Source organism: Schistocerca cancellata, chromosome 8, assembly GCF_023864275.1.
Source record: "Schistocerca cancellata isolate TAMUIC-IGC-003103 chromosome 8, iqSchCanc2.1, whole genome shotgun sequence".
NCBI classification, from domain to species: domain Eukaryota; kingdom Metazoa; phylum Arthropoda; class Insecta; order Orthoptera; family Acrididae; genus Schistocerca; species Schistocerca cancellata.
The window spans coordinates 494,657,758-494,679,558 of NC_064633.1; the positions used below are offsets into that span (position 1 = coordinate 494,657,758).

Here is a 21,801-nt window from a genome sequence, read left to right on the forward strand (position 1 = left end):
CTACGTTCACCATGGTGAGTCGTTCGACGAGTCGTCTGTCATCTTCTAGAAAGAGTCGCACACAGCTGTGACTCCTGCAATACTGGAACGTGCGGACACTCTCATACCAGGCGACCGGTGGATCGTAATCAAACATCTCACTGTTAAACTGGACGTCTTGTTGGTAGCAGTGACACACTCGTCCACCTGTTGAAGTGCACAAACGTGTGTGCGCATTGGGTTCCTCGCCGGCCAACAGAAGACCATATACAGCAACGAAGGTCCGTCTGTTCGGAATTGGTTGCGCGTTACGATGCTGATCTTGACAATTTTTTGCCAAACATAGTTACAGGCGGTGAAACATGGATTCATCACATTGAACCAAAAACGAAACGGTAATCCATGAAATGCTGCCAAACCATCTCTCCTGCGAAGAAAAAGTTCAAACCCGCACCTTCAGCTGATAGTCATGGCGACGGTCTTCTGGTACTCTGGAAGGGTTATTCTGTTTGATGTCCTCCCTCGTGCTGCAACGATCAGCTCTGGAGTGTGTTGTGCTACACTCAGGAAATTAAAGAAATGATTTCACCGTATCCAGAATGAGATTTTCGCTCTGCAAAGGAGTGTGCGCTGATTTCCTGACAGATTAAAACTGTGTGCCGGACCGAGATTCGAACTCGGGACCTTTACCTTTCGCGGGCAAGTGCTCTACCAACAGAGCTACCCAAGCACGACTCACGACCCGTCCTCACAGCTTCAGTTCTGCCAGTACCTCGTCTCCTACCTTCCAAACTTCACAGAAGCACTTGCCCGCGAAAGGCAAAGGTCCCCAGTTCGAGTCTCGGTCTGGCACACAGTTTTAATCTGCCAGGAAGTTTCATATCAGCGCACACTTCGCTGCAGGGTGAAAATCTCATTCTGGAAACATCCCCCAGGCTGTGGCTAAGCCATGTCTCCGCAATATCCTTTCTTCCGGCAGTGCTAGTTCTGAAAGGTTCGCAAAAGCGCGTCTATGAAGTTTGGAAAGTAGGAGACGGGGTACTGGCGGAAGTAAAGCTGTGAGGACGGGGCGTGAGTCGTGCTTGGGTAGCTCAGTTGGTAGAGCACTTGCCCGCGAAAGGCAAAGGTCCCGAGTTCGAGTCTCGGTCCGGTACACAGTTTTAATCTGCCAGGAAGTTTCAGATGCAGCAAGACGTGGGCTCCGATGTCGACCGGTAGCGTGGTACCATGCGGGTATACAGGCTCTCCCAGTAGAGTGGCGTATGGCCGACGCATTGAACGGAGATAATGTTGAAAAATAGGGTTATGTAGCCAAAATAGTGGGTAATATACAATATAGTGTGATGGAACCCTGAATAAAACCAACCTGCTTTCAGAAAAAAAAGGTGTTGCTTTGCTTCCTGAACGCCCCTCGTATGTATTAAAATTTTGCTTGTAGTCAGAGGCCTTCTCTGGCCCCAGTCATCCTTTTTACCCATTTCTGATTTATTTATTTGGTGTCAGGAACACACAGAAGAACAGTTATAAGCTCATTCTACAAAATGTCGTCCGCCTTTAAAAGAGCACACTGGTGTCTGTGGTGCTGTAGATGGCGTAGAACTCGCCCTGGGCGGGCATGTGCCCTGTTGACGCTGATTCAGGTCATTGCACTGAAGTGGTGTGTTTGTGACAGTCGGTTGCCCAATAATATGGGTCGACGCGAAGACGTGACAGAATGATGCGCTCATGCCCACACCGTGATTGAACTTGCTCAATTTGCTGGCGTATCACTGCGGACTGTCTAACGTAGCTACATGGAATAGTATACCATTTGCAGCTGTGTAACATGGCTTCATAACGGTGGCTGTAAAATGTTCCTAACCGATAGGGTAAACACCTCATAACAGCCACTCCACAAGAGCTGGTTGCCCATGCAACACATGGTTCTTTTGAGTGCGTTAAGACAATCATTACCACGGAGGTGCCAGACGTGCATCAACGTTAACGGACGACATTTTCAACAACACCCCTAAAAATTGCATTTTGAACACCGTCTCTGTACATTCCTATCGTTAAAAACCTTCATAGAACTCTGGCGGGGAAACGGCGCACTTGTAAAATTTTTGTCACAGGAAAAATGTTTCTTTTTATCTCATCTTAATGCTCTAACGTTGTGTTTACGTGGTTCTTTTTACACCCTAAATAGCTTGCCGTTTGCAGCCATGTATGACGGTGTCAGAACGGTGACCATAAAAAAATCTTCACCGATAGGGACTGGAGACGAGTGTCAGGCCGTGTAAATTAGAATTATTTTCAAACCAAACTGCTGTTGTCAGTGAGTGCAGGCTCCTCTCAACCCGTTTCGATGCGAACACTGCGAAGGGAACTGAATGCAATGGATATTTGGAATCGGGTACCCCATAAACGGCCATTGCATCTAAGCCGCACATCTTTATTGGACCAAACGTCACACAAAATGGACAGTATAGGCGTGTAGTGTGGTCCGACCACTCGCCCGTTTTCCGCTATTCGAGCCATGTCATGCAAGCGTAGAGTGCACCGATGGCCGATTGTCTTGTTAACCTACAGTGTTTGTAGGGCATATTTCAGGCCGGATGTGGTTCTGGAATGTTGGGGATGTTTTTCGTACCAAGACTCTGGTCTACTCACTAGGCCACCATGTTCATGGATCAGAATAGTTATTCCAACCAAGTGTTAACTAACTTTTCTTCTAAACCTTCATGATGAGTATGTCTTCAAAAGACGAAAACAGCCGTGTTCACAGGGCAGTTTGCATAGTTCCTGATTTGAAGGTAACGCGAACATTCTACCGCACCTTGATTGGCGTGTTAAATCTCCCGATATTAATCTCGTACAAAATATTGGGGCCCAGTTGGAACAGTGGAGGAGTCAACATCCGCTCAATTTGACTGATTGGTTCATCAGTTAATCGCTTCGCCTGGATACGGCATATCTGAAGAAACTTGTTACTCCCTTCCTGGCTGAGCTGAAGCCATTATGAAGGCTAGGGGCGGTGTTCCACGGTATTAACGTGAAGCCTCAGAGTGTGGCACTTCCTTTGTTCGGTGTGCTTATGTACTAGTATTAAGACAAATGAGGTAAAAACACACGGCCAACACTCGCACTAAAACAAGCTCGTAAAAACAAGTATAAGCCGAGTATCGGCCCACATTATGTGAATTAGCGACTCCCGTTATTAGACCACACTCGAAACATATCGCTCCTAGCTGCCATTTCGTGCGTGTGTGTGTGTGTGTGTGTGTGTGTGTGTGTGTGTGTGTGTGTGTGTGTCGAGCAGTGTTTCCTCGCCAGGTGACGCTGTTATCGCCTGGACTGGTCTATATTGATAGTAGGTCGATGATCACAGTGTATAGTGTGTCATTGTTCTTTCGTAAATAAGAACATGGGTGTCGAGTTGAAGGGTGAAGAATTTACATAGTGCAATTAACAACGTTTGGTGGGAGGTGAAACATTCGTATGTGAAAAGACGCTTTGTCATTCAGGAGGTGCTCGTGGCTCCGAGGAACGGCAGTGATTCCCTATTTAGGAGTCCTCCAGTAGACTTCCGTTTCCAAGATCGTCTTCAGCTGTCATAAAGACTAATCTAAGAGAACTGATATTTGTAAGACAAGAGTGTCGTTTTCACTCATTGACGCTGTTATGAAGGGAGGTAAGTTGAAACAAGTCAAATATCTGAGAACTGCGTTCGTAGTGAGACAGGAGAGAAGGTGGTGATCCCGAAGTTCCAGGAAATGATTGCGGACGTATATTTCATTGTCATCGTAGGTTGCGGTCCGTTTATTCTGCCACTTCCTCAGTAAGTGTTCCGTGTCCTGTAACGGGTCGTTAAGCACCAAGCGCGCTGCTTCCACCGTCCAGCGAGGAGGTGATTGCAGATTGTAGAAACGTCTCCTGTCCGAATAGCGAGTTGCGCGCCAATTCACTCGCTCAGCTTCCCAAAGGTCGCTGCTAACCTTACCTCTGGGAGTCACAAACTCGTGGAACTGAGTCGAAGATTACTTTAACACTAACATTATTGAACTATTTTGATAAAAGGCATCAAGTTGTGTATCATGAGCTACGCAGAAATATTTGTTTGCGAGACCGATAATCAGCATTCAGCAGTGCCATTTCATATAGGGAGGAAGCAACAAATGTATGCGTACCTATTTCAATAACAAAGAAGCACTTTGTATACGCTGAAGTAGGAAAAGATTACTTGTATCCTATGCATATATACGACAGACGACGTGTCTGACGGGTAAACTTTTTATGATGATTGTAAGTTGTGTCGATCTTTAAACATAGAAATTCGCGGAATCAGCAGTAAATCGTGGAAGCAACTACAATTGCAACATATCAAAGTGAGAGGTAGTCGTCATAATCTTCTTACCCTATTCACGCTTGCATCTGGTACACCTGGACGATCGGTACCAACTTTCCTGTTTACCTAGGCAACTAGCGTCCCCAGTTGTCGGTGTAAACGGAAAATTGTCTGTTTACATGGCGCTTCTTTTCCATGATTACTTCCCAATTCACACTGCGCTGATGTAACAGATAAACATCTTGGATATTCGAACACACAAAAACGCCATTTGGTCAAGGCACAGCAATCTTAACGCCAAGTGGCGGGCACAATGCAAATTCGGCGAGTTTACGTATTCATTCATCAGTCATATTTGTACATGTAGTACTTTGCAGAATATAGAATTCTGAAATGAATAAATCATTTATGACAGTCCTTCACTTCCGACATGAGCATCATTTTCCCCAGAGGCTTTGTGTTCAGCATATACTTTAAGGATACTTTTGCATTCCTGCTGACAACGTGTTCAGACCACCAGTAAAAAGGTTTGTTCAGAAAACAAATGCAAAGTGCAAGATGTCACAAAGTATACAAAGAGTGCAATGCCTCAGTGCCATTCGTTATCTCTTACTACCAATTGTCAGTTATTGTGTCGTACGCAGAACGAGGCCTCGTGCAAAATTGGTACCTCAAGAGCGCACTACAAGTAAAGACAGTCGCTACCAAAGGCAGCAGTAGATCGGAGACGTCGGCGTAGACACGTCCCAAGTTTTTCCTTGTGCTGCCAGCGATCAATTCTATTCATCGCTTACGACGACAGTATCGTCGTAGTGCGTCTGACTAGAACTCTTATACTTAACATTATGTCATGTCAAAGGCAATTAGACTCCGATGCGAAACTACCATTACGTAACGAAGCGCTAGATGTTTTGAGTGTCACAGACAGCATCAATTTCATTCAAACATTGTTTTTAAAGCTAAGTATTTGCCATATTAAAGTTTTAATAAACTACTAATAATTTTTGTGTTGCAGTACCCGCTCGACTTCCTCCTGAACTAGAATTGCTAAAATACAATACATCTAAAATCGCTCCAAATCAGTGCTCGTTAAGTACTAAAACAGTAGACGCCTCTACTACTTTGAATGTGATCTTTAATTACCAATATTCACTTTTCCACATAATCAGCAGCCAATTGGATATATTTCTGCCAACGATGTACTAGTTTTCTGAAGCCTTCACGGAAGAAGTCGACACTGTTTCCGCATCCACAGTCTCACAGTTCTCTCAATGTCTTCACCAGAAGCATAATGTTGTCCCCGTAGATCATCTTTCATTATCGGGAACAGATGGAAGTCAGGACTGTATGGGAGGATGCCGTACGGTGATGAAATTCAGTCTCACGTTCGGCTGTGGTGGAACGTGAAGTGTGTGGTTTGGCATTGTCATGCTGCAGGAAAACGTTTCCCTTTTCCTTTCGGATCCTTGATAGCCGTCGTTTCAGAATTCACAGCGTTGTGATGTAACGCTCTGAGTTTATTGTTGTTCCACGATCAAGGAAATCAACATGGATAACACCATGTGCGTCCCAGAACACTGTGGCCATGAATTTTCCAGCTGAGGTTTGCGTCTTTCTTTTTCTGGGGCGAGTCTTTGTCGATATTCCATAGACTGACATTTCGTCTCTTGTCACAATTGAATGGAGAAATGCGTCACGCTTTCATTTCAGGAGTCAGCATCCAGGGTACCCATCGTTCACAGATCTTCCGATAGCCAAGCAAAGCAATACTGTGACCCACACGTTCTTGTGAAATGCCGATTGTGCTTGCAGTTTCTCTCTGAGTGATTCGATGATCGTCCTGAATAAGTCTGTCAACATTTTACTTGTGAAACTCTGTGGTTGCTGTCACAGGACGTCCAACTCTTTGTTTGTCACGCAGGTCAGATGTTCCCGCCTCAACATCTTTAAATTTACTCGCCCATCGACGCACAGTACTCATATCCACACAATCACTATAAACTGCTTTCATTCTCTGAAGCATCTCCTTTGGGGTGACACCTTCTGCTGTCTAGAATTCAATGACTGCACGTTGCTTAAATCGCATTGACCGACCGTATGCACAGGGTCCCATACTTCACACTGTAACAACACAACCGTTCAGTGCTAAGGCTTCCCGCCAACTGGAGCTGTAGAGAAGAGGCTACACAACAAGCCAGTGCCTGCCGCATACCAATGCTGCAAACTGTTGAAGAGTTACGAAGGTGGAAGCATTACTTTCCAGTCAACCCTCGTAGCAACCAAATGTATGTGCTGATCCTAACGCAGAATAGGCGACTGCATGCGCAGAGTGATTAGGCATTGAATACAATACAATTTGGCAGCCGGTACTTGGGTGTTTCACAATTCTGCCTGATGATTTTTAAAGTAAAAAGGATAATAATTTGAAACATGCAGTGTTAATCTCTTATATGAATGAATAGACTGTGACCATCGAAAAGTGCGACAAAATTATTCCTTGTAGGAGGCAGAAATGACATCTAATTTGATCTTGAACAAATGTATGTGAATGTACGATTGATTACTTCTGAAAAGCCTGAGAAGCATAAAAGATACTAAGATGACACTGTTAATACACAACGCCGGTAAGAATTTGAAGCCGCTGGAACAAACATTGGCGTTTACTGTCTGGAAGAAACAATTTTGGAGTGAGAAAAGAACATTCTCACAAAATGGGACAGCGCGGAGAGCAGCGCCGAGGCGAGGTAGTTAACAAGGCAAGTTAGAGAGGTCAGCCACGACACATCGTTACAAGGCCGACGTGCTCGCTGGTCGCAGAACAATCGATGCCAGTCGCCAGCGCAAATTCATTCCAGTCACGCTTTGTGTCAACTCGTTTCCACCAAGTTATGTACATCGAAGTGACAAACGTCATGGGATAGCGATATGCACGTGTACGGATGACGGTAGTATCTCGTATGCAAGGTATAAAATAGCAGTGCATTGGCGGCCCTTCATTTGAACTCTGGTGATTCGTGTAAAAATGTTTCCGACTTGATTACGGCCGCATGTCGGGAATTAACAGACACTGAACGCGGAATAGTTGTCGAAGCTAGATGCTTTGGGCACTCCATTTCCGAAATTGTTAGGGAATTCCATATTCAGAAATCCTCAGTGTCAAGGGTTTGTCGAAAATACCAAATTTCAGACGTTCCCTTTCACAACGGACAACACAGTGGCCGACGGCCTTCAGTTAACGATCGAGAGCAGTGGGGTTTGAGTAGAGTTGTCAGTGCTAACAGACAAGCAACAGTGTTTGAAATAACTGCGCAGAAATCAGTGTGGAACGTACGTCGAACGTATCCTTTAGGATAGTGCGGTGAAATATGGGCTAACAGCACGACAACTCTGCAGCGCCTCTGCTGTGCTTGTGACCATACAGGGTGGACCCTAGAAAAATAGAATACCGTGACTTGGTCAGATTAGTCTCGATTCCAGTTGGTAAGAGTTGATGTTAGGGTTTGATTGTGGCGCAAACCCCACGAAGCAATGGACCCAAGTTGTCATCAAGGCATTGTGCAAGCCGATAGCGGCCCCATTATGGTGTGGGCTGTGTTTACATGGAATGAACGGGTTCCTCCGTGAAACCATTTACAACCATTCATGGACTTCATGTTCCCAAAAAAAACGATGTCATATCATCGGGCCCAAATTGTTAGCGATTGGTTTGAAGAACATTCTGGAGAATTCTAGCGAATGATTTGGCCAACCAGATCGGCCAACATGAATCCCTCCGAACATTTGTGGGACATAATCGAGAGGCAGTTCGTGCTCATAAAGTCCTGGACTGGCAACACTTTCGCAATTATGTAAGGCTATAGGGGCAATATGGTCCAATATTTCTGCAGGCGGCTTTTAACGTCTTGTTGATCCCATGCCATGTCCAACTGCTGCACAACGCCGGGCAAAAGAAGATCCCGACACGATATTAGGAGGTGTCCCATGACTTTTGCCACATCAGTGTAGTCTCTTCATACTAACCGGTAGCAAAAAACGGCGTCTGGTTTTTATTTCAAGTAGCCCGTCACTAGCGACTCAACAGTGTGATAACCACTAATGGTCAAAGTGAACGTGGTTAACTCGCCAACGTACTTTTTAGTAAGTCATTTACTTGAGAAACTGAAGCATTCGGTCGATAATCTGATCATTTTTCTGTATGATTCAAGAGCATTTTTAGAAATATTACACACGGTAAAGATATCCACGACTGACAGTCTAATGAACTTGGACGCGAAATCTTTACTTACAAAAATCCCGGTAGCATACTTCTATAATATGGAGATCATTGTGAGTAACGTTGCTCCAGATGTGGCCTAACAGAATTTTGTTTGCGATGAGCTTTTTTAGAAATAAAGGAGAATTTTAAGGACAATCTGAAGGTATTGCTTTTGGTTCCCCTTTGTCGCCACTTTGATGGAGCATTTTGGTCGACATGTCCTGACACATTTGTGATATATTCACACAGTGAGGAGCAGCTTCACAGGATCCATTTCTTAAATGACTTCATCTGAAAACCAATTTCACCTTGGAGATAGAGAGAGAGGCCGGTCTCCCATTCCTATTCGTTGGTCTACGGAAGCCCTGACAATATTCTGGGAAAAAATATGGGCAGCTTCGCTCATAAATATATATTTATACACTACTTCGCTCCATCACTGACGTGAGCTCAGAGACAAACATTGCTGAGCAGTCTGCCTTCTTGGGCCTTCCATATCAGTAGTGGAAATAACAACTTTGAATTGAAGACGGTGACCATAGTCTACTATTGCACTTCCATAGATAGGGTCTTAAACGAAGTTGTATTACTAGTTATGATTTAAAATTTATATCACTGAGTAAAACATGTTTTTTGCATTTTTCAAATTTTATGAGCCTTCAAAATAAACAAGCCGTTGCATCAGATTACCATGATTCTCAAAGTGTTCCGTCGGAGTAAAAGTTCAAATTAGTGCAAATTTTCAGAAAATTGTCAGAAAGATTAGATTTTTCCAATCAGTAAAGAATAGAGGCCTCCTTCGACGTGCAACGTTCTTGATCGTAACGCGTGGTTGTGTCAGAGGGTCTATAGGCAAAACTGGTTATACAGTGAAAGAACGCATTAAAGCGCAAGAGCACCACACACTTTAAAGCAAAGTGTGAAATCTGCTGTAGTAGATCCCCAGGAGACCTGAGCTCAGGATATGGCCTCTAAAAACTTGCGTACTGCTCGTGGTCTTGCGATAGCGTTCTCGCTTCCCGTGCACGGGGTCCCTGGTTCGATTCCCGGCGGGGTCAGGGATTTCTCCTGCCTTGAGATGACTGGGTGTTGTTGCTTCATCATCATCATCATCATCATCCATCCTCATTACGGTCGGAGGGAGGCAATGGAAAACCACCACCGCTAGGACCTTGGCTAGTCGGCAGTGCGGGTCTCCCGCATCGTCTCTTACAATCCTTGGAGTATGGGACCTTCATAATCATCATCATCATCACTGTTAGGAAATTCAAATGGATGTACCACACTGACCCGATAACAAGCAATCACCGCATATAATCCGCAGCCTAATTTCGAGAAAGGAGGGGGAGGGGGGGGGGGGACAGTTTCGCGCTAAAATCAGTCATTCACTGATTAAGAAGAGAAAAATTACAAGATGTCTACTTGTACTTACATGTAAGACGTAGGTATGCAGTGTAAACATTTTGTAGCAACATATGAAACAACACATTGGAATCTAACTTACCAGTACCATATTTTGTCTTATTGGCTCTCATTATTATCAGTACCGATATACACTTCATCATTCTCACGCCATCATTTTCTTCGTTGTGTTCCCACTGTATGTGATCTGCGCTGCCGTTCAGCGTGTTGGATAGGCAGCGTTTCTAGAACCCCGTGATGATGGATTGTGATAAAATGGAGGACCAAGAATCGGGAATACACTCGTGCAGAGGAGTGGCTAATGGCTTCTTAATCTTGCCGGGCGCTGAAAGCGTATAGTCTTCTTCCAGGAGCCAATCGGAATATATTTTTCGGAGGTTGTCCTTCAGCGGTCTGTACTTATGAAGTTATTCCTCCGTAGTACGACAAGATCTGACTTAGGTGCAGCAATTTGATCTTTTACTTCAGCATTTGTAGTCCGCAGCTCGTGGTCGTGTGGTAGCGTTCTCGCTTCCCACGCCCGGGTTCCCGGGTTCGATTCCCGGCGGGGTCAGGGATTTTCTCTGCCTCGTGATGACTGGGTGTTGTGTGCTGTCCTTAGGTTAGTTAGGTTTAAGTAGTTCTAAGTTCTAGGGGACTGATGACCATAGATGTTAAGTCCCATAGTGCTCAGAGCCATTTGAACCATTTTTTTTTTAGCATTTGTATATCCCTTAAAAGGGTCTAGAACGAGTAGTGCAGCTTTCTTAGCCAGCAAAGCCACAGGTCTGCGATTACAAGCAGGAGACCGTCAGTCAACAATCTATTGCGTTGTTATCCAGCCCTTTTCTTGGCAGCGAATTGTTAAGCCCTTAGGAAAGTTTTCTTTGTGTATAGTTTCTTCCCATCAGAATGACGTAAGGGGGCTTACTTTTCCCCATCGTCTGTGACAGCTCACATCAGAGATATTAGTATTTTTTCTTCATACCTGGTTCTTCTTAATGACATACTTTTTGCCCCTTTTATGTCTACTGCTGTACTGTTTGTCACGTCAGTAAATACTGGCGTTTTGCAGCATTGCTAGTCTGATGAAAAGGGCATGAGTGACACTGTCCCAGCTGTATGACGTACCGCTGGAAATTAAAAAGTTTCTCCTAGAAATCTTCTGGCATTGCGCCAGTGTAGTACTTCATCGGAGAGCAAGGCTATTTCTACGCATGAACTGACGATACTAGCGCATACTTACAAGGAATTCCTCCTGTGACACGCTTGAGACTCGTGCGATTTCCAACGCTTTCAGCTGGATTATTTCTCGTGAGATAGGCATCCCATCTTTCCTCTTATTTTGCACATAGGAAAAACTTTAGCTTCAAATTCCGGTTATTTGCCACATTTCGGTGTGCTGAATGGTTTTATCGTTGAAACTGCCTTCTTCCATTTTTCTTCTGAAGGATCCTAATGTCGCACATTGGATCTGTTCAAGTCATACCTTCGTCCGGCCTCTCCGTGTGTTTTGGTTTTGGCCTAAAGCACGGGAAGGAGCTATCGTGTTTGGACGTGCACTTCATCATACCGTTAATAAAGTTATCCGATTTGTTGATGTATCAACACCGACTGTTCAACATGTCTACATGGAATTTGATTCACGTAACACGGCACAAGAACAGTGGTCGTTGGAAAGATTCTAACCGAGAGGCAACGCAGACGAATGTGACGTCTCCTCAATGGCAAGTACTTCCCAGCCTGATAGGAAATGTTGCTTTCAGTGAATATGGATCCATCGCAACGAGTGTCCGAGCTAACACTGTGAAGGGAACTGCATAGAATGGGCATCTGCAGCCGAGTACCTCGCAAAAGGCCATTTGTCACAGCGGCACACAAAGCTGCACGTCGTCAGAAACTGGACACAAGCTGACTGGAGGCGTGTAATGTGGATATGACCAGTCGCGATGGGGCCTGCAGTTCAGCCCAGATGATGTTCTGTGACGTTTCGGGGGTGTTTTCAGTGCCCTGACTTGAGTCCACTCACGCAGGTTAGCGTGTTCATAAACCAGGACGTTCATTTCAGCATTGTCGGTTAGCAGGTGTTGGCCTTTCTTCTGAGGGTGCTGTGGACGCTTTCGGCTTTCAAGACAGCAGTGACCGCGCTTACTATGGGACTTAACATCTGAGGTCATCAGTCCCCTAGACTCAGAACTACTTAAACCTAGCTAACCTAAGGACAGCACACACATCCATGCCTGAGGCAGGATTCGAACCTGCGACCGTAGCAGTAACGCGGTTCCGGACTGAAAACGCCTAGAACCGCTCGGCCACAGCGGCCGCCGCGCTCACGTGGCTGCACGCACACGTGCCTGGTTTGTCGAACACTCGGGCAACCCATCGCAGCTCGACTGTCCCGCTACATACTCCGATTTCAATCCCATATGAAATGTCTGAGCCTCTTTCCAACGTCAGGGGAAACGAAGCATTCAGCCTCTACATCTACAGCTACATCTGCACATATACTAGTAAATATTCCACACCTCAACGCATGGTACATGGCAGAGGACACTTTGTACCACTACAAGTAGTTTCCTTTCATATTCCACGCACAAATGGAGAGAGGTAAAAACTACTGTCTATAGGCTTCCGTATGAGCTCTAATTTGTCTCATCTTAGTAGTCGTTACACGAAATGTACGTTGGCTGTGGTACAAGCGTTCTGCAGTCGGCATCTAACGCCGAGTCTCTAATTTTTTTCAACAGTGCCTCAGGCAATGAACCTCTTTTACGAATGCAAAGTGTATGTTCATTCGGGCCTGCCCGAAAGATCAGACAACACGCATTCACATATAACTGATTCGCCTCTATGGATAATAATCCACAACCTTTAGTGCGGATGGATATTCACATTCGACCTCCAGTATGAATCTCAAGGTGAGTGTCTGGATCAGCCAGGGAGCGAGTCGAGATAATCTGCACATTTGTGATAAACAATGTGTCTGGTTGACGCTGTGGTTAACGCTACCTTATAATAACATTTTCACTGGTCGCTGATTCTGCATAAAGTCCTGATGCAGCAAATATCATTAGTTCCTTTCCATATTTTCTCTCTCTCTCTCTCTCTCTCTCTCTCTCTCTCTCTCACTCTCTCTCTCTCTTTCTCTCTCTCTCTCCCTCCCTCCCTCTCTCCCCCCTACCTTCCCCCCTCGCCCCTTCAAAAATGTTGAAATGTGTTTGAAATCTTATGGGACTTATTTGCTAAGGTCATTAGTCCCTAAGCTTACACATTAGTCCCTAAGCTTACACATTCCCGGGGGAGGACTCGAATCTCCGCCGGGACCGGCCGCACAGTCCATGACTGCGGCGCCCGAGACCGCTCGGCTAATCCCGCGCGGCCCTTCCCCCCCCCCCCCCCCCCCCTCCCGTTCATCTTCAAATTACTTAAAATGAACGCCTTCCGTGCAGGAATTTCCATTTGAGTTCACGAAGCATCTCCGTAATATCTGCTTGCTGGTCGAACCTACCGCCTCTGCATTGCTTCGATCTCTTCTTTTAATCAGACCTGGTGCGGAGCCCACACAGTCGAGCAGTATTCAAGTAAGGGTCGCACTAGAGCAATTTATTAGGTCTACAGGACATGGGCCTAATCATCAACGAATGGCTAAGCCAAAGAAACTTGTGGACACACTTCCTCGTTGAGCTGAAGTCATTATGAAGGATTAAGGTGATGTTACACATTGTTAGCGTGATGTCTGTCGGGGGTGTGCAGCGCACTTATGAAACTACCATTATAGTTCTGGCGCCGGTTTAGTGAAACTCCCTCCCTCCCCACTAATATTAAGCCACGGCAGAAGGCAGTTGTCGAGACACAATGCTGGCAGCTGGACAGCGGTGTAGTGGAACATCGGCGCGCTGGCGCACGTGGCGCAGTGTCTTGGGCGGCGCCTTGCGCCTTGCCGGCACCGAATGTCCGGCAGAGCGGGCCGGGGATGGGCAGGGTCCGGCGGACACGGTCGATAGCCGGACCCTGGCCGGCAGCAGGCGGCGCAGCGGCTGCCGTATTGACGACGCTCCTCGCTTCCTTCCTCCGTCCCGTCCTTAGCGGCCGCCGCCTTGCCACGTTCGTCCCCCGCCCCTGGACAAGGCGCCCGCCGGACCACCTGCGAGCAGTCCCCGCCAGTCGCGACACTCCCTTTTTGTAGACCTGTACTCGCAGAAACGCGGCTGTGGATGCTTTTTGGAGGAGCGGTATTGCTGCTAAATGACGCTTTGCGTTCGACATTGACGTTTCGTGAGTAGTAATTCGGTGAATGCGTGTCTCGGTGGCTCATTAGACTTTAAAGTCATTTTCCAACCGGACTGGCACGGCCAGTTTACTCCCTACTCGATAACCATAAGCACTCCGAACATACTGGACTTCAGTCTTATCTGCAAAGCAGCTTTGGATCATGCAACAAAGGCGTAGCAGAAAATACCTTCAGTACTTGCAAATCTTTTAAATCATCTCCCTCGGTTTGCATCGACCAGTAGTAAAAGTTGGAATTCAACGAAGACCGCGACGCTCTTCGAGTGCCAATGGTCTAAACCCGAAGAAGGAAATTCTTTTCTTTTTTCCATTTTGGAAGGTAGGAGACGAGGTACTGGCAGAAGTAAAGCTGTGAGGACGGGGCGTGAGTCGTGCTTGGGTAGCTCAGTCGGTAGAGCACTTGCCCGCGAAAGGCAAAGGTCCCGAGTTCGAGTCTCGGTCCGGCACACAGTTTTAATCTGCCAGGAAGTTTCTTAAGCATGAAGAATTTTAGTTCCAAGAATCAAGATTAAAAAAGGAAAAGAAGAGAAAATAGTGATGTGCCAACTACAGATCCTCAGGTGTGTCAGAAATATGGCACGGGAATTGCAGTGGTAACTATTAAAACAAAGACATTTTTCGTTGCGGAACAACTTTCACCTCCGAATTCGGAAATACCGGTATTTTCCTGCGTCCCTCCTGCGCAGGGAAAAATAACCATCGTAATTAAAATAAGAGAAATCGGAGATCGCTTGGAAAGTTTATGGTGTTCTGTTCAAGAGTGGAACGCTTGAGAAATAGTCTGACAGTGGTTCTGTGAACCTCTTCCAAACACTTAAGTTTGAAATGAAGGGTACACATGTAGACGTACGTGGCGAACATAAAAATTGAAGAAGACGCAGTTATAGATGGAATTGTATTTAGGAAAGAATGTAGCGCACTGGAGCCCATCCAAGTGTGATATGAGGAGATTATAGACAAAAAGAAAGCACGTTCCTGAAAATTAACATCATACGTACAGCAGTTTTCGAAGTAAAACTTGCACCGTGGTGCATTCGGTGGACAGGAAACTTGAAAAAAGAAACTTGTTTAAGTGAAATAGAAAACTCTTTTATAGAAGGAAAGATTAATCAGGCTCGTGCTAAGGCATCCAGGAACAGTTAACTTTGTACAAAAGGAATAGTTTCAAGGAGCAGGCCGGGGTAGCCGAGCGGTTCTAGGCGCTACAGTCTGGAACCGTGCGACCGCTACGGTCGCAGGTTCGAATCCCGCCTCGGGCATGGATGTGTGTGATGTCCTTAGGTTAGTTAGGTTTACGTAGTCCTAAGTTCTAGAGGACTGATGACCGCAGAAGTTAAGTCCCATAGTGCTCAGAGCCAATAGTTTCGAGGAAAAATTTTAGTAGTAGCAAAGGACTTGAGTATAGAACTTGGAGATCTGTGTGTAGCAAGCTTGCATACATGGAAAGATTAGCGCAATTACAAGGGTATAGAGTACAGCGTCAACTACCCGTTTTATTTTAACAGGCAGTTGAAAAACTTGATATTTGACGAATACTCAGAGAAAAAGTGCAAGAATGGAATTGTGTGTAACTTCGAAGAGACCAGGCGATCGGGTCTGTTCTATCATTCCTACGTTCTTGAAAAGCCTGGTACCGGATATCTCTCGAAGACTCGGCACAAAAATTGGTGCACTATGTTGGTGGAAAGCGACTATTGGATTACGGCATAAAACTGCAGCAATTCAGGGTAGTCGAAACATTTATTTAAAAAAAAATATTTAACAATGTGATCATAAAAAAAATGGCTCTGAGCACTATCGGACTTAACTTCTGAGGTCATCATCAGTCGCCCAGAACTTAGAAATACTTGAACCTAACTACCATAAGGACATCACACACATCCATGCCCGAGGCAGGATTCGAACCTGCGACCGTACGCGGTCACGCGGTTCCAGACTGTAGCGCCTAGAACTGCTCGGCCATCCAGGCCGGCTGCGGTCATCCATTACACACCATTATGCATTGTTTCCTTACTCTCTACGTATATGTTTTGTCTCCGACGCGATCGTTAGGTCTGTTCATCACACCACACTATGAAAGGTGGCTTTGTCAGAAACACCAGGAATAGCATTCACATTTAAACGCTCACGAGTGTCCGGAACTTGAAGCCTATCAAAAGTATTTGGACATTTATTATTAAATTCCAACCAGCTCTCCCGATTTAGGCAGGAGACTACTGATTTTCCACTTTTTCACAAACCTAAAGCCGCGTACATACTGAGTTTGAAATACATTTCCAGCAACTTGATGTGGACGCCGAAGCTTTTTTCGAAGTACTGATACTTCTATTTGAAGCAGTGTCGGTACAGGTGAAAGAAAACAAAGTTTAACACCAGTTACCACATGTCACCGCTGCACGGCGCTAGTGTATATTTATACATCGCATTGTGTCATCTGTTGTGTAGAGTCGTCAGGTTTCTTTTTCCCCTGCTGTATTATGTTTTCCCGAAAAAGAAGTAATGGCGTAGACGATGCAACATACTTTCGATTTGTTGTTGTACCAGGCTGAGGGCTGCCTGTGGAATATATGAAGCAAGCAGTACTAGAATAGCAATAAAAAACAAACGCTCTGCAGAGAACTGCTGATGGAATACTGACAAAAACTGCGTAGAAAAGAAAATTAAGTCATTTGTCGTAGTTTGCTTTGAAATGTTAAATAAATACTGAGACTGTGAAGTGAATCTCGCATTGCCAAAAAGCTATGACTAACATGTAATTGCTTTCCTGAAATTTGTATCTTCTTCTTTTTTTAAAGAAATGGTGCTACCATATTGGCTGGAAGTTCAAAATCGGTTCATGATATCCGAGTGAAATCACGGAAACTAGATCTGTCTTACATATTCGGTTCCCGTAGCCATTTATTCTCACCAGTTCTGTAGTATCTTTTCCTTCACCAGCAAATCTACTTCATACTGTGCAGACACTAATGCGATGTCATAATGCTTCACTAGCTATTACACCTACTTACCGTCATCGAAATAACATCGTAGTCTTAAAACTAATTACGAAATTCTTTGATAAACTCAACCTTCTTCTGTAAAAGTTAAAAACGCTGAGAGAGATGGCAGTATGGCCTTCAGGCCAAAAAATAAAGAAAGAAAGGAGGAAAGAAAAAACGACGACGGTCTTTCATTTTGTTTGAGTGAACCTTCGAGTATTAATATGCAGCAGGACATATTACAGTTTCCTAGTCTGTCGACATGGCACAGCGGACATAAAAAAAAATACTACAAATAGCATTGCAGACGATCCGAATATACTTGACATGTTTGCTGACAATGTGGACAGAAAGCGTGACAGACAAAAAACAAAGTTGAAAATATTGCGAAACACTGCAGGAAACAATGTGTCCGACTGAAACTTGTTTCCATTGGCAGGGTGGCCGCGGCTTAGTGCATTCGTTTTGAGGATCCACCATTTCAGTTGTTTTGGCCAGTGATCGGAATCCCTTCGCTCAGTAGTTGTTTTCAATCACTATAATTTTCTAAGTTCATAGAAAACAGGAAGTGGAGCGCGACATGTATGTCGATTGTTGCTTTTCCGTACCCGCATTTTGTAGAATGTGTAATCGTATTGCTCACTGTTGTGCTATGTTTGGACTTAACGTTTGTGTGTTGCCGTTGTGCTTCAAGGTAAGTCACTTATTATTCGACGTTGTTAGAAGCGTTGTAATCCTTCGAGTGAATGGTTAAGAGTATTATTTTTATTATTTTGTTATCTGAATCCATGAAAGGCTAGAGATAAGGATTATGGAATGAATATTTTGTATAACAATAATGGAAATTCCTGGATGGAAATACATGTAAAATAATACCTAAATCGTGACGCACAGAAACCTGTAATAGAAAATAGCACAAGTTAAAAAAAGTTGAAAGTGAGAAATTAAAACTTGTGATCGAAGTGTTATAACGGAAATAAATGGTGGGTACTGTACAGAGAGGTAAGTAGGAAGTTATAAAGGAGGTCAGCAAAATTTTTTTAAAAAGAGATAATAGATGCGCTCGTAAATCGATGCGTTCGCTCACAAATTGACAGGCGCGACAGTAAGAAACATGCGCGATCGTACAATGCGGTCGTAAATAAACACAGGTGATAGCCAAACAGTCAAGGTAAGCAGCATGAGTGGAGGAAATGTAAAAATTACTGGAATTAAATGTTCGAAACGGGGCAGCCGCCCGAGAACAGGGAGTTTTAGTACGGCCGTTGCAGCGAGTTAAAGTTGAAAATAAGATGATGAAAATTTATGGACGAAGTGTTACAATGAAAATAAATGTTAGATTAACTGTTTTCTAATACGTGTTTCTGTGCACCAAGCACCAGTTCGCTACTGTATAGGTAAGTGGTTGCCCTTCCCTTACTTAACGAATCAACGTTTTGGGTGGTTCTAGAGTTCGCGTTTTTAGAGCCGTTAAACGGCTTTGTGACGTAATAGGGAAAGACACCAGTTGTCTCGAGTTTATATTTACCGAAATTGAGCCACGGTTTTCGGTCACTCATGTCTCCCAATTTTTAAAACTGACTCTCCCGACTTTTAGTTTTTGAAAGTTGGCAGGTATGTTACTAACTTTAATGGGGATGTATCCACCTTTCACCATAATGAGACCGGAATCTGCTGGGGACAGTCTCAGTGTCAGTTAATGAATGAGAGCGCATGCTTCCTCGAGAGCCGAAACCACAAAAGATAATGATAATATGTAAAGTGAACATGGAGTGAGGAGAAAAAAAACGGAATGTCAACTGCATCGGGACTTTATGCGCAACCAGCGGCGTCGAGTGAAAATGTGTGCCGGATAGGGTTTCGAACCCGGGATCTCCTACTTAGTAGGCAGTTGTGTTAACACCTGCGACAACGGTACACAGAGTTAGTCCGCGCAATTGCCATTATCTCGGTTCGCACCCAAAGCGCCCCCCCCCCCCCCCTCACAATCCTCACATTTCGCCACCTGTCCACAGTCCGCGTCCATGTCCCCCGTGCTCGCTAATTTTAGATTCCCAGTACATAACAACACTACGCACTCATGTAACTGATTTGCCTCGATGGACAATGAATCCATTCCGTACAAAGGAGATACAGGATTCGAAATTCGGTGCGGCACACATTTTCATTCGTCGCCGCTGATTCCGCATTAACTCCCGATGCACCTGACCTCATTAATTCCTTCCCTTCCCTTCCCTTCCCTTCCCTTCCCTTCCCTTCCCTTCCCTTCCCTTCCCTTCCCTTCCCTTCCCTTTCCGCCAATCCACTTTCACTTTACATAATACACTGGTGATCCAAAACACTACGACCACCTGGTTAACAGCTATTTTGTCTGTCTTTGGAGCGGAATACATCACTGATTCCCGTATCAGGCATCCAACAGTTTGCTGGTAGGTTTGTGGACGTATGTGGCATTAGATGTCAACGCAGTCATGTAATTCGCGTAAATAACGGGCCGCTGATTTGCGTACGCGGTATTGGTGCCCGCTGGCGACGCAGATGGTTTCCACAGAATTTACATCAGACGAATTTAGCGGCCGAGATATCAACGTGAGTTCTCAGTAATGCTCTTCAAACCACTGTGGCACGATTCTGGCTCCGAGACAGGGACAATTGTACTGCTGAAAGATGACATCGCCGTCGGGGAAGACATCAAGCATCGTGCTCTTTCGGCAGAGATGCCACAGGTTACCGTCCGTCTTATTTTGCAGAGCACCAAAAGAGGTGGCGCAGTGGTTAGCACACTGGACTCTCTTTCGGGAGGACGAGGAGTCAGACGCACGTCCAGCCATCCAGATTTAGGTTTTCCGTGATTTCTCTAAATCGCTTCAATCAAATGCCGGGATGGTTCCTTTGACAGGGCACGGCCGACTCCCTTCCCCATCCATCCCTAATCCGATGGGACCGATGATCTCGCTGTTTGGTTCCTTCCCCCAAGTCAATCAACCAACCAACCAACCAGCCGACCAGCTTTGCAGAGCAGACAAGGTCCAGAACCCCACATTCTGTTAAGAGTCGTGGACGTCCAACCATTTAGCGCCTAGTGGCAGTTTTACTGTCCGACGCTCGAGGCAGTAGCACGTGAGCATTCGACCAGGTTCACCTTTTCGAGATACTCGTACACAGGCTCTGCGTAATAATAATCGATCATTTTCAGAGTCGCTTATCTCAATGAATTTCCCCATTTGCAGCCCATATCTTCGCAGGAGTGATCCCCCGTCCGTGTCTGCTCCGCTTACATACTTTTGTTGCCGATTCACCTGCCCGCAAGACCACCAGGCACCATTCAACATCGCGGTGGGCAGTGGTCACAATGTATTGGCTTATCAGTGTAAATTCGCCATCGGAAAACAGTATTTGTGATTTTGTTGTGTGTGTGTGTGTGTGTGTGTGTGTGTGTGTGTGTGTGTGTGTAATCTTATGGGACTTAACTGCTAAGGTCATCAGTCCCTAAGCTTACACACTACTTTAACCTAAATTATCCTAAGGACAAACACACACACCCATACCCAAGGGAGGACTCTAACCTCCGCCGGGACCAGCCGCACAGTCCATGACTGCAGCGCCCCGGACCGCTCGGCTAATACCGCGCGGCGTCGCCATTGAGTGACTGTAGGAGGATTCATGATTTCTCTTCGGTGTTACGAATTGCAGCTTGCTCTAAACGTAGAAAAACGCAAGTTGTGCAGATAAATCGGAGAAGCAATCATATAATGTTCAAATACAGTATTAGTGATGTGGTGCGTGACACAAACACGGCAATTAAATATTTGGGCGTTATTTTTTCGAGAATTCTAGAAACGTGTAGCTGATCCGCGAAGGAGACCGCTTACAGTACATTAGTGCGATCCATTCTTATGTACTAATAGTGTGTTTGAAATCCCAACCAGATATAAAGGAAGCACTGAAGCAATTCAGAGATGTGCTGCTAGATTTTTTAGCGGTACGTTCGATGAACACGGGAGTACTAGGAAGATACGTCGTGAACTCACCGTCACTGGTTTTGTGTATGCCAAGTATTTTAATACTACTAACAAGGAAATACATAAAGTTTCCATGGAACAACTACTTGTGTACGTCAAAGCATAGTAAACCGCTTTGTATTACTTTGCAAGAAATTGCAGTTGATAAAAATGAAGCATTTTAAAAGCATTTTCTAGAAAATTCGAGTAGTTCTTGCGTTTTGCAATTCACTTAAAAATGAAGTCACACAAATTAAGCGACGTCATAATTTACACTGTGTAAAATAGAAATGTGCACACAACATTCTCAGTGTATCCCTTCGCGCTAAGATATTGAGCCGGCCGCGGTGGTCTAGCGGTTCTGGCGCTGCAGTCCGGAACCGCGGGACTGCTACGGTCGCAGGTTCGAATCCTGCCTCGGGCATGGGTGTGTGTGATGTCCTTAGGTTAGTTAGGTTTAAGTAGTTCTAAGTTCTAGGGGACTTATGACCTAAGATGTTGAGTCCCATAGTGCTCAGAGCCATTTGAACCATTTGAACCATAAGATATTGAACACAAATCTGCAGAATATGG

The 21,801-nt window shown here is 45.1% G+C and overlaps 1 protein-coding gene across 10 annotated transcripts in view; it reads left to right on the forward strand.

The window, feature by feature from the left end:
* LOC126095759 (transcriptional enhancer factor TEF-1) overlaps positions 1–21,801 on the forward strand; it is a 759,916-nt gene that overhangs the window by 687,138 nt on the left and 50,977 nt on the right. The gene's annotated exons all lie outside the window — the stretch shown is intronic.